Source organism: Andrographis paniculata, unplaced genomic scaffold (assembly GCF_009805555.1).
Source record: "Andrographis paniculata isolate CXL003 unplaced genomic scaffold, ASM980555v1 Contig15END, whole genome shotgun sequence".
Classification (NCBI taxonomy): domain Eukaryota; kingdom Viridiplantae; phylum Streptophyta; class Magnoliopsida; order Lamiales; family Acanthaceae; genus Andrographis; species Andrographis paniculata.
In genome coordinates, this window is record NW_026137435.1 from 2,654,505 (window position 1) to 2,667,379 (window position 12,875).

Below are 12,875 nucleotides of genomic sequence, written 5' to 3' on the forward strand. Positions count from 1 at the left end.
TTCCAGAGGCAAATGCAATACAACCGGCAAATCCGGTGCGTGGTCGTGGGCAGGTCGGAAATCAACGAATTGATCGCGATCGAAATTAGAATCGCGGCCAGGGCCGAACAAACTCATACGGTCACAATAATTATCAGAACATGTTACGATATGTGCCAAATCGGCGTTATATTGACAGAAGGCCGTACAGACCTCAACGGAGGTTCAACACCAGGAGAAACAGAAACAATGACAAAGAATGTACCTGGGGTGTGAATCAAAGGCCATTGGGCCCATATTTGTCTCACCATCAGTCACTTACATGAATTGTATCAGGCCTCAAAAGGAAGGTAGGGAATAGTTGCTGCCGAAATAAACCACGCTGCCCACGATGACATATTTGATTATGTGATGAATGAAAATATCACGCACCTGGATGCCGATGATTTGTTTGACATAGCTGATGATGTTAAATGTTGAAATGTTGTTGTATCGCTTTTGTTATTTTGATGTTTTCTGCCCTTTTTTGTATTACCCCATATAATATAAATCTATTTTGATTATGTTACTAATACATGTCTTTTATCATTTTTACCTTTTTTTCAAAGATATGGATGCCAAATATTTTGGAGCCGATGACAATAACTGCCTTATGGACAGTGCTACGACTCACAACATTATGAAAAACAAAAGTTATTTTTCCCATCTAAAGTTATTGTCATCATTTTCTTCCGGCTTGTATTACTAAAAAATAAGTGTCATTGAAACACATCACCTAGTAGACCAAATGACTACTAGCGAATTTAAAACTTGACACGATCAACTTGGGCATCCTGGCAATGTCATACTGAAGCGAATTGTTGAAAATTCAAATGGTCACTCATTGAAAAAGAAAATTATTTTAAGTCCAAATGAATTTGCTTGTGCTGCCTGTTCCCAATGGAAGTTAATAATCAGGTCATCTCCAACAAAGGTTGGATTTGAATCTCCAGCTTTTCTGGAAAGAATTCAGGGTGATATTTGTGGACCAATAGATCCACTGTGCGGACCCTTCAAGTAATTTATGGTACTGATCGACGCATCAACGCGATGGTCACACGTATGTCTGTTATCTACTCACAATCTAGCTTTCGTTAGACTACTTACACAAATAATTAAATTGCGAGCACAATTTTCAGATCATCCGATAAAGAAAATACGTTTAGATAACGCTGGAGAGTACTCATCACATACATTTTATGATTACTGCATGTCAATTGGGATTACTGTGGAACATCATGTTCCCCATATACATACGCAAAACGGTCTGGCTGAATCCCTTATCAAAAGATTGCAATTAATTGCTAGACCATTGTTAATGAGGTCTAAACTTCCTGTATCATGTTGGGGACATGACATATTGCATGCAGCAGCCCTCGTGAAAATAAGGCCGACAAGTTATCACTGTTATTCCCCTACTCAATTGGTATCTGGAAAAGTGCCAAATATCTCTTACCTGCAAATTTTTGGGTGTGTTGTTTATGTGCCAATTGCGCCACCCCAACGTACGAAAATGAGACCTCAAAGAAGGTTGAGTATATATGTCGGGTATGAATCACCCTCGATTGCAAAATATCTTGAACCAACAACGGGTGATTTATTTACTGCAAGGTTTGCAGACTGTCACTTTGATAAATCTCATTTCCCGACATTAGGGGGAGACAATAATCAACTGAAAAAAGAAATTTTGTGAAAAATACCACTTGAATTTGATCCTCGTATGAAACATAGTGAACTTGAAGTTCAAAGAATTGTGCATTTGCAGAAAATTGCAAACCAATTGTCTGATGCTTTTAATGATGCTGCCAGAGTTACAAAATCATATATTGTAGCAGCAAATGCACCAGCTAAAATAAATATCCCATAAGGGAAGGTTCCGAGTGCTAATGAGCATACTGCCCACTTAAAACGTGGCAAACTGTTGGGTTCCAAGTAGGGATGTCAACGGGGCGGGTTCGGGACGGGTTCTGCAGGCCCCGAGACCCGCCCCGCTAGAAAATATTAGGCTCCGAGACCCGCCCCGCCCCCTTCCACCCGGCCCCAGGACCCGCCCCGCCCCGAACCCTCCGGGTTCGGGCCAACTCGGCAAACCCGTTTTTTAAAAAAATATATAATAATAAATATTTTTTAACAATCGAATATTAAAACAAATAGCATTAAAAGTACAAAACAAAATCTAAAAAAATCAAATATTGATCCATAAAAATAAGATAAATAAATAAATAATATATTTTTATTATATAAATATACATATATTAGGTATAATAATTTTAAAAAATTATTTGAAGCAGGCGACTAATTGAATTTTATATTTAAAACTATTTAAGTAAATAAATAATATATTTTTATTATATAAATGTACATATATATATTAGTTATAATAATTTTAAAAAATATCTGAATTCGGGTCCGGGTCCGGGGGGTTTTTAGTAAAACCCGTAACTCGCCCCGAACCCGGCCGGGTTTAAAATTTAAAATCCACAACCCGCCCCGAAACATATTATTTAGACCCGAACCCGCCCCATTAAGAGCGGGTCCCGGGCGGGTCCGTGGCTAACCCGCCCCATTTGACATCCCTAGTTCCAAGAATAAGAATCCACGAAAGAAGAAAGTTGTAAATACTGGTGAAGAGATCAACAATGATAAGATACCTAAAAAGGTCAGTACAACCCCTGAAGAGGTTGATACTAAAAATTCTGATGAAAGTGAGGATGAAGTTATTGAAACTTTTGTTAACTATACCACCAGTGGAAAATGTTGGAACAGAAAGAAAACAAATATTGATAATGCATTTTCATAATCTGTAGCACTTGATATAATGAAAGATGACGAGGATTATGAACCAAAATCAATTGATGAGTGTTGGCAAAGAGATGATTGGGCAAAATGAAAAAACGCAATGAAGTCTGAATTGGACCCATTGAATAAACGGCAAGTATTCGGACACATTGTCCAAACACCTGAAAATGTGAAACCTGTTAGTTACAAATAGGTGTTTATGAGAAAAAGAAATGAAAATAATGATATCACAAGATATAAAGCAAGACTTGTAGCCCCGAGTTTTTCCCAGAGACCGGACATTGATTTTGAATAAATATATTCTCTGGTCATGGATGGAATAACATTCAAGTATCTGGTAAGCCTGACAGTACACAATAATCTTGATATGCGATTAATGGATGTGGTTACTACCTATCTTTACGGCTTCTTAGACAATGATGTATATATAAAAATTCCAAAAGGGATAAACATATTTGAATCATTCAAATCAAAGCCAAAATTTCCATCAAATTGAAAAAAAAATTTGTATGGGCTCAAACAATCAGTCCGAATATGGTACAATTGTCTCAACGAAAGTTTAACAAAAGAATGTTACATAAATGACCCTATCTGTCCATGTGTTTTCATAAAGAAAAAACGGGCCTGACTTTGTAATCATTGTTGTATATATCGATGATCTTAATTTGATTAGAACTCCTGATGAAATCCAGAAAGCTGTTGAATATCTAAAAAAACAAAGTTTGAAATCAAAGATTTTGGAAAAACTAAATTTTGTCTTGATCTGAAAATTGAGCACTTGGAAAGTGAAATCTTTATCCACCAATCAAATTATACCAAAAGGGTACTAAAACAATTTCTGATGGATAAGTCACATCCGCTAAGTACCCCAATGATCGTCAGAGCACTCGATCCATCAAAAGATCCATTTAGATCAAAAGAGGAAAATGAAGAAACACTTGGCCTAGAAGTGTCATATATGAGTGTTATAAGCATATTGATGTATCTTGCTAACAGTACACGACCCGGCATATCATTTGTTGTAAATTTATTGGCAAGATTCAGCTCATCGCCTACTCGACAACATTGGAATGAGAAACCACATTTTTCGCTATCTCCAAGGAACAATTGATCTCGGGTTATTCTGCTCGAAAGATTCTTGACATGAACTTATTGGTTTTACAGATGCAGGATATTTATCTGATCCTCATAAAGCCAAGTCACAAACTGACTACATTTTTATTTGTGGCGAAACTGTGATCTCTTGAAGATCGATGAAACAAACGTTAAACGGCCACCTTATCAAATCATGTTGAAGTATTGACAATACATGAAGCTAGTTAAGAATGTGTTTGGTTGAGGTCAATGACTCAACATATTTTGAAAAATTGTGAGTTAATATACCTGATGATAAAATTCTCTAAACTACAATGCATGAAGATAATGCAGTTTGTATAGCCCAATTGAAAGGGGGTTACATTAAAGGAGATACAACGAAACATATTTCACCAAAATTCTTTTTCACTTATGATCTACAACAGAATGGTGAAATTAATGTACAACAAATTCGATCAAATAATAATTTAGCAGATGTATTAACCAAGGCATTACCGACTGCAATATTTGAAAAATTTGTAAAGAAAATTGGAATGCATTGGTTCAAGGATCTCAAATAATGCTCAGATCATGGGGAGAATCATTACAAGAATGATGTACTCTTTTTCATACTCTTTTTCCTTCACTAGGATTTTTTCTCACAAGGTTTTTTCCTAGTAAAGTTTAAATGAAATACATTTTTTATATAAAAGCATCCAAGGAGGAGTGTTGTACACATAATAAATACGTGTACATAAATGGATGCGTTTAATCAATTATGCATAGAGGCTATGTAGAGATCTTGTTAGCATTTTCGTAGTCATCTATTATCCTTTCCATTTACTTTATATATGTGTATGTTTCACAATGTAATAAATGCATGAACAAAAAAAATAAGCACTCCACATTTACTTCTCCTCTCACCGTCTCTCTGTTTTACTTATATATATACATATATATATATTCATCCATACATATATAGCATATTTATTATATACATAATATTATACTATTGCATGCACACATATACATATATATACACACACCCACACTCATAGCATATAGCTACTATATATATTATTGATATATATACATAGGGAACCTTAAAAGATTGAATAATACAATGGGAGAAGAAAACACAATTAACCAAATATTTGGTTCCATTTTTTCAAGTATTGCTTGGTTTTTTCTTTTTTCGATAAACCGTTATTCGAAAGTGCACACTGGGTAAACCATGTGTGGTAGGTGGATCTGGAGGCGTCGGGGTTCGAACCCATGACTTCACAATCACAAGTTTACTCTCCACTTCACCATGTCATTTTTTACAGGACTAAATATTGTTTGGTTTTGGTTTGAATATTGTGTATTTTATTTGAATTTTGGTTTAAATAATATTTTTGATATGATATTTTATTAAAAAACTAATAAGGGTACATGTTGAAAGCACATAGCAAAAAAAAAAAAAAAACAATCAGCAAACGGTATAAATACAAATAGCATATGTTATGTTAAATAAAATCGTACAATTGTGTTGTTTTTTTACTTTTTATTAAGCTGAAATCAAATCACTACAAAAAAAATTGACCTTTTGTAGCAAGTAAATTGACCGTAACAATAAAATCATCACAAAAAGATCTTTTTGTTACGAAATTTGTTGGTTTAAAAAGTTTTAATGTTGGTCAATAATTTTTTTATTTGTTTCGATTAGTTATCTGTAACAACTACATATAGGACGAAATTTCGTGCTAAATATAATTGTTACATAATTCAACCCGTAACAAAAAGAGTAATATTATAATTATTAAAAAGAAAAACATTTTATATTAAATGTTTATAAAAATTAAAATAAAAATTATTTGTTTCGGTAAACTATCCGTAATGTTTACATATAATACAAAATATGATCGTATATTTATTTATTATGCAATTAAAGTCGTAACAAAAATCAATATTATATTTATAATATTGTTGTAGGCATTAAAAATTAAATCTCTAAATTAAATTAAATATCACGTATTTTGGAAGAAAATAAAATTTCAATAATATAAATATATGACATTTAATTATGCACATATGTTAATTTTTGTACAATAAATATCAACCATTAATGCAAAAATATGCTTAAAATGGAAGATATCGTACAAATATTACGTATATAAATAGAGCCATAATAAATTTGGCAGCAAAATAAAATTAATCTTGTCAATAAATGAAGTATATAAATTAATATCTTCCAAAAAAGGCAATGATATAAAGATCTTGTCAATAAAGGAAGTATATAAATTAATATCTTCCAAAAAAGATAATGATATAAAGATTTTGGCGAGAAATGAAGGTGCACAATCAAATCCGTCAAGAATGGAAAACAACATCTGATGGAAAAGGAAAGATTATAAAATCTTTCCATCCACCTAGCACCATCCGAAAAGGAAGCCAAGGCCACCCTCCCCTATAAATAGGAGCCTTGGCCAATTTATTACACACCGAAGTTCATTTGAAGACTCGCGCAAGGGTAAGTCTCTTTAGACTCTCTGCAATATTCTTCATTGTTATTTGTGTCCTTCGAAGCGTTCTTCGTCGAAAAGTCACCGATGTGGACAAATGATCCAATATTGTTTGGCGAATCGATGAAGTTAACGTTCTTCGTCGTATGTCCGAGCCGGAGGAAGGATCAAAGCTCTCAAAGCCATCGAAGAATCCATCAAAGCCAAGGAAGAGCCTTCAAAGCCGCTCTCAAAGCTTCAAGATGTTCGTCGCGTTCTTCATAAAAGGCGCAAACCAGGCCCTCTTCGATTCAAAAGTCAAAGGGACACGCCGCCAAAAGCGTTATGGAGCACCAAATCTCCCCCCTCAAAGATCAAATTCCGTCGGATCATCCAAATGGGGCATCAATCCAAAGTCGACGATCAAAATCACCAACACGGATACCAAAGTCTTCCAAAATCCGGCGAAGTCAAACCGAAGACCAAAATCCCTTCGGATCAAAGAAGCCACCCAAATTCAAATTGGAAAAATGGATCGACCCGGAGAGAGAATCAAAGGATCCGAATAGAGAATAGGACCCGTATATATTTAAATTAAATGTAATTTGTACGATTTTGTGTTTATAAAAAAATATAACACAATTTTTTTTGTCTACAATTGCAATTAAAAACAACTATATTAATATATTTAAAAAAATTCAAAAATAAAATAAAGTAGAATAAAAATTGAAAAGCGTGTTAACGCTTCTACCATAAATATCCATATATATACAAGAAATAAGTTAGACAACTCCACATTTTGACCTCATCTTATCCCAAATTGATCTCCCATCGCCCCAAATCGAACTCCGATCCATAGGCGATGCTCTTCGCTTTGAGGTAGGCCAAGAACGACCATGGGCTACCTTCCCTCGACGGCGCGGTTGGACAGTCGTCATTCTTCGAGTGATTGGCGGTGTAAATCTTCCAAGCCGCGACGCTGTGCTCAAAAGATCGACATGAGATAAAAACCTAGGTATTCTATTGTGTACTTAACATCCACTTCCTTTTCTTTAGTAATTTTAAATATTTAGGAGTGAAAATTTCTAAGAATATTCTGGGAATTGTCTTGTAGTAGTTTAAGTTGCTTTTTCGGTATTTTCGTGCTTGTGAAATTGAAGGAATTTTCATGGTAGAATGGTGGATCTCTTCTTACCTTATAAGTGCTTAACTTTTCTGTCATCCCGTGTCTTTCTTAATCTTTCTCTGCATTTTGGAAGGATGACCAATGCCATGGTGGTAAGTAATCAAGGGATTGCTATGCTGTGCTATTTTTTTGACATAATCTTGTTATTTTGATGAGCTATGCTTGCTGATTACCTTATGTGTTTTGTCAATTGAGGTTGAGAGAGGGATGAAGAAGATGGTGACAATGATAGCACTCTTTATTTTGAAATATATATGAGGGTGTGAAATTGGGATATTTTGTTTATTAGTGCTATTTAATCAATCTATCGATGAGGTTGTGTCTTGAATATGTGGTTCAGTGCTCTCAATATACTATAGAATATAATGTGAATGAAAGGGATTTGGATAGAAAATGGATTTATTTGCAGTGTTCTCAGACTTCATTTAGTACTAAACTTAAGCATATTACCAACAGTATCTATTTTTATGAAAATCAAGCAATAAAATCTATTTACTCATTATCCGATTCTGCTATTTCTTCTGTTTGGAAGTAACCGTATTAGCTGTAGTATCCAGTTTTGTGGGAAGACTAAGTTTGTTTGGTTTGTTTTTCTGTTTCAGGTATTTTGAGGATAGTAACAAATTTGAACGTAAATTGGGTATTGAAGACTAGGTTTTTGATATAATATTTAAAAGAAAAATAATTGTTGATATGATATTTTTTTTGTTTTTGTTTTTGCAGAAATGTAATTAAGAACACAAAAGAGCATAGCCTAGCACTTTTAACTTGAATGGTGTAATGAAATTCTTATTGTTTCGTTTATTTTATATTGTCGTAACAGAAACTGGAATATTTGGTGATGGTAGCCCAAATAAGTTATTCGAGAAGTGTGAATGCTACTATTCCTAACAATATTTTGTATCAAATGCATTATTGACCTTTTCTTGGATAATGCTATGACCTATTCATCAATTCTTGAGGATGGGGTTTTACCTACAAAAATTAACACTCTCCTTCAGACATACTTATTTTTCTATTACCCTGGCTGATTGAATTTTTTAAATTGGAAAAATAGATCAGGTTTCTCATGAGGATATCACAGCTGATGGAGAAGATGATGAGTAGCTTTTGAGTGTAGTATTTTATATGAAGACGCGAGTTCTTATTTGTTCTTCTTAAATTCCGAGGAAGCCAGAATTTCACTCATAATCCAGTTTATAGATTTCTATCAAGAGAAATTAGCATAATGGTAGGTATTAATTATGAACTTATGAATTCTATACAGGTTGTTCTTATCTCAGATTGGTAAATGACTACTGGGTCATATTTTGTGAATTACATGTGATATTTACAGGACTAGCAAAACCAGTTCTAGTTGGATTTTTTCATATTTTGTGAATTACATGTGATATTTGAAGGACTAGCAAAACCAGTTCTAGTTGGATTAAAAAAATCCTTAGTTTCGAGACCCTTAATATAATAGATGTTATATTATAGCCTTGTATGTTTGAGTCATTACTTGTTATTTATTATAATGAAATATGTTATTTTTTAGAGCCAATCGATTTCTATTATGCTTGAATCATGTAATTAGCATTATTTATGTGTAATTTAAGTATGACCTGAGGCATCGGGGGTTTGAACCCATGACCACAAATCCAACCCCTACACCACCAAGCCATCCCTTATGGGACAGGTATTTGTTTTTATTAAGATGAGTTGTTGCTTCACTAATCGTTTTCTTATTATTAGGAATTTGGTTGTTAATGTTAAAGTCGTGCTTTAGTGTACTGCTTCAACTTTATTTTCTTTATTTTATTTATGTTTCAGTTTTTAAAATTGTGGATTACTTCAAATAACTTAGTTAGGGTTGTTCCTAGCATTTAGGAAGTAGTCAGTGATTCAGTTTTTATTGATGTCTTTTAAAGCCTCTCTTCAAGTGAATAAACGAGATATCCAGTTTCAGATTCTTAATTTTATTTTTCTTTTCTAATTCCTAAAATATACCAATAAATAAATACTTGAAATTTCATACCTAACTCTTGCATTGATTAAATATATGATATATATACTTTCAAAAAACCTACATTTCCTCACTAATTTTACAATTAACAATCACTGTTTATCTAACTTTTAATTTTATGGGTATTTCTGTGTAGTAAGTACCACATGTAATTTGGAAAATATTTAGTAGAACAGAATTTCTCATACAACTTCTTCACATGTATGATTGCAGCTGGTCTTAGATAAGTGATTTTAATACAATTGGACTGAAAATTATGTCAATTGATTTTGATCGCTACTTAAAACTAATCTATGTCTCTCTATGATACGGTTTCACCTACTTTTCTTGGAAGGTTTTTTACATGACCTTATCATCAGTTAAGGGGCTTACCCTAGTATGATTATTTTTTTTTTATTGTTCCTGATATTATAAAACATAATTTATTTACTCCATGATTTATCCCTCAAATTATTTTTTTGTAAGAGTTTGACCCTAACTTATCAACTGCATATTATATAAGTGATATCCTAGTCATTTTCAAGTATTTGTTATAGTTGTTACGATCCTGGAGACCGTACTTATTTTTCCGACTAATCCGGGAGCGAAGATCCTCAGTGAGGTACTTGACGGAGATAACATCGAGTGGACTTAAAAGGATGTATGCATTTTTAGATGTTTTATTCTTTTGGGAATTAAATTACTTCAATTGGTGATAAATTCTTATATATCATTGAAAATTCATTGCAGTTGGTTCGCCGCCCCTGATTGCTTCATCAGTGATTCTGCAATCGATGAGTTTGGTCATTCGTAGTTGTCTTTATTCACATACATTAAGATTGTATTGTGGTTTGATACTAAAATTATCTATTTAGCTATTACTTATTGGATTAGGGGATCGTATGTTAGGAAATTGTTAGTTGGTTGTTATGTTGTACGACATTGTGGTATTTTGGGATGCTTTAAAGCACTTGATGTCTAATATTCTTTTTTTAGCACTGTTGACTTTGGTTTTGTAACACAGTTTTTGTTACGGACAAAGTTTCGTCACAAAATGTTTTATGACAAGATGCCACTTTTGTACCGTATTTTTCATTCCGGACATATGTCATAACAAATAGTTTTCTGACAGCATTTAACTTTTGTGCCATATTATTTATTACGGATATATGTCGTTCTAAAAATATAATCGGTTCCTTCTGTTACGTACAAAAAAATGTAACAAATACAATTAAAATGTGCTTATTTTGAGGGTTGACCACAACTTATTTGTTACGAATTTTGTCGCAACAAAGACTTTGTGTACCGCGACTTTTAATAGCAGTCAAAATCCGTAGCAAAGTCAATACAAAAGGCTATTTTGCACGAAAATTGAATTTTCATTACGAATTTTTAACCGCTACAAAAAGTCTTTTTTTTTTTTTTTGTAGTAAATAGACTGTAATATTTTTTATTATTTGATTATAATATGTATTGTTCAATTTATGTTAAATTGTTAACGTAATACAAATATAATATATGAACATACAACACAATTTAAATCAACCACAATAGCACAAGCATCCTTTTCTTTTCTTTTCTTTTTTTTTTTTATCGGAATAACAAGCATCTTTTTTAATTTAACATATTATGTATTATGTGTGGTGAATGTCATTCTGCGCAGTGATCGAAGATTTTTGGAGAGTTTTTTAAAATATCTTGTAAGATACAAAAAAAAAATGATATATGTATAAAATGAAAATAGTGTTGTGCGTGTTCGTGTAGTAACTCCAAAAAGTTCGTTAAAAATAAAAAATCTCTTAAACCGGTGAGTGTCCGGGTCGAACTCAGGGAATATGCGAATATCCTATATTTAATTAGAAAAAGTGCAATGAGTTAATGCAATCGAAGAAACTGAAAAGATAAATTGCGGAAATTAAATCTAACTAAAAAGCGATAAAATATACGGATCTCGAAAAGGATGAAGCGAGGCGTTTGTGTCTGACTTTTGCGTTCCTTAATGGCTAGATTTCCATGGATGAAATGAGCGGGATGACGATAGCGTGATAGCGAAAAATATATGTATAATTGCGGGGCGGCTCGAAAAAATGAATGTGATCGCATTTGCTCGCTTAAGCTGATTATCGACTCGGTTGGTACTTGATCTTGGGGGATTTACAACGAGGCTTCAGCGACACCCGACGAAGAACATTATAAGCAAGAAACCCTACTGTCACTAGGAATCTCTGTAACCCAATAGACCCCCGCCTATGCCCCATGAATTATTCTTCCAACCATTCTGCTAGTAGCTCTACCCCTTTTGTTACCTCTCTTTAATCAAAATCGAATTCAGAACAGCAAATAAGCAGGTCGACAAGGCTCCCGCGTACTTAGCTACGTTGAACTACCCGGAAACCGCTTTTGGCGCATAACATGGCTGAAATAGTCGATTCTTCTGTCGCCCTTCCGCAACCTTTTCGAAATCCAACTTGAACAATTCAAATCGAACATGGAATTTTTGGGTGAAGGTGAGGTGGAGAAATATGATAGGAATTTTACTGGCTAAAATACTATGCTGAAATTAAAAGAAAAAGGGGGAGAAAATCAGTTTGCTCGCGACACAAAACCGAAAATCTCGTATTATTAAACTAGATAAAAAAATACGGAAGAAAAGAAATGGAGAAAATAGAATGTATATTATTGTGTATATATGGTGTATATATATATCTATTGTCTATATATATATGGTACAATTAGAGGGGATATTTATAGGGGAAAAACTTCTAGAAGCTTGACGGTTACAACCGCCAATAAATAACTACTTCTAAAAATAACTACTAACTACCTCTAAAAATAACCATAAATAACTAACTCTAAAAATAGCTACTAATATAACTACTAATAACTACCTATTTTCTAGAAGGTTCTAGAATAAAAATTACACAAAAATAACCAAAAATTGGCTAAAAAATAGTGCAGGATATTAATTAAGGGAGCTGAGAGAGTGTAGTAAATGCAGGAGCTGAGGGTGCAGAAGACATAAATGCAGCAGAATTCTGTGCAGGAATTATTGTGGCGGCGCAGTAAATGCACTGCTGACCAGCGGCAATAAATGCAGCGAGAATTAATGCAGCCGCCGCTTCGCTCACTTCCACGTATGGCTTTCCGCTCCGCTCATATTTTCGTGTCAGTCGCCGCTTCGCTTTCCGCGCTCGCTTGCCTTCCGCGCCAGCCGTCGCTTGCCTTCCACGCGGCCGTCGCTTGTCTTCCGCGCTCATAAATACAGCCGCCGCTTGTCTTCCGCGCGGCCGTCGCTTGTCTTCCGTGCTCGGTTGACTTTGACTTTCGCACA

General features: G+C 34.0%; 1 long non-coding RNA gene across 3 annotated transcripts; it reads left to right on the forward strand.

Moving 5' to 3' along the window:
- The first annotated feature begins 7,176 nt into the window (after positions 1 to 7,176).
- On the forward strand, positions 7,177 to 10,539 carry LOC127260281 (uncharacterized). Of its 3 annotated transcripts, none has more exons than XR_007840690.1 (3): positions 7,177 to 8,200; positions 8,284 to 10,205; positions 10,295 to 10,539. It is a non-coding gene; the product is annotated as an uncharacterized LOC127260281 (long non-coding RNA). The 3 variants fall into 3 exon arrangements; XR_007840689.1 differs by having other exon boundaries at positions 7,177 to 7,389; positions 8,163 to 10,205; XR_007840688.1 differs by having other exon boundaries at positions 7,177 to 10,205.
- The last annotated feature ends 2,336 nt before the right edge of the window (positions 10,540 to 12,875 follow it).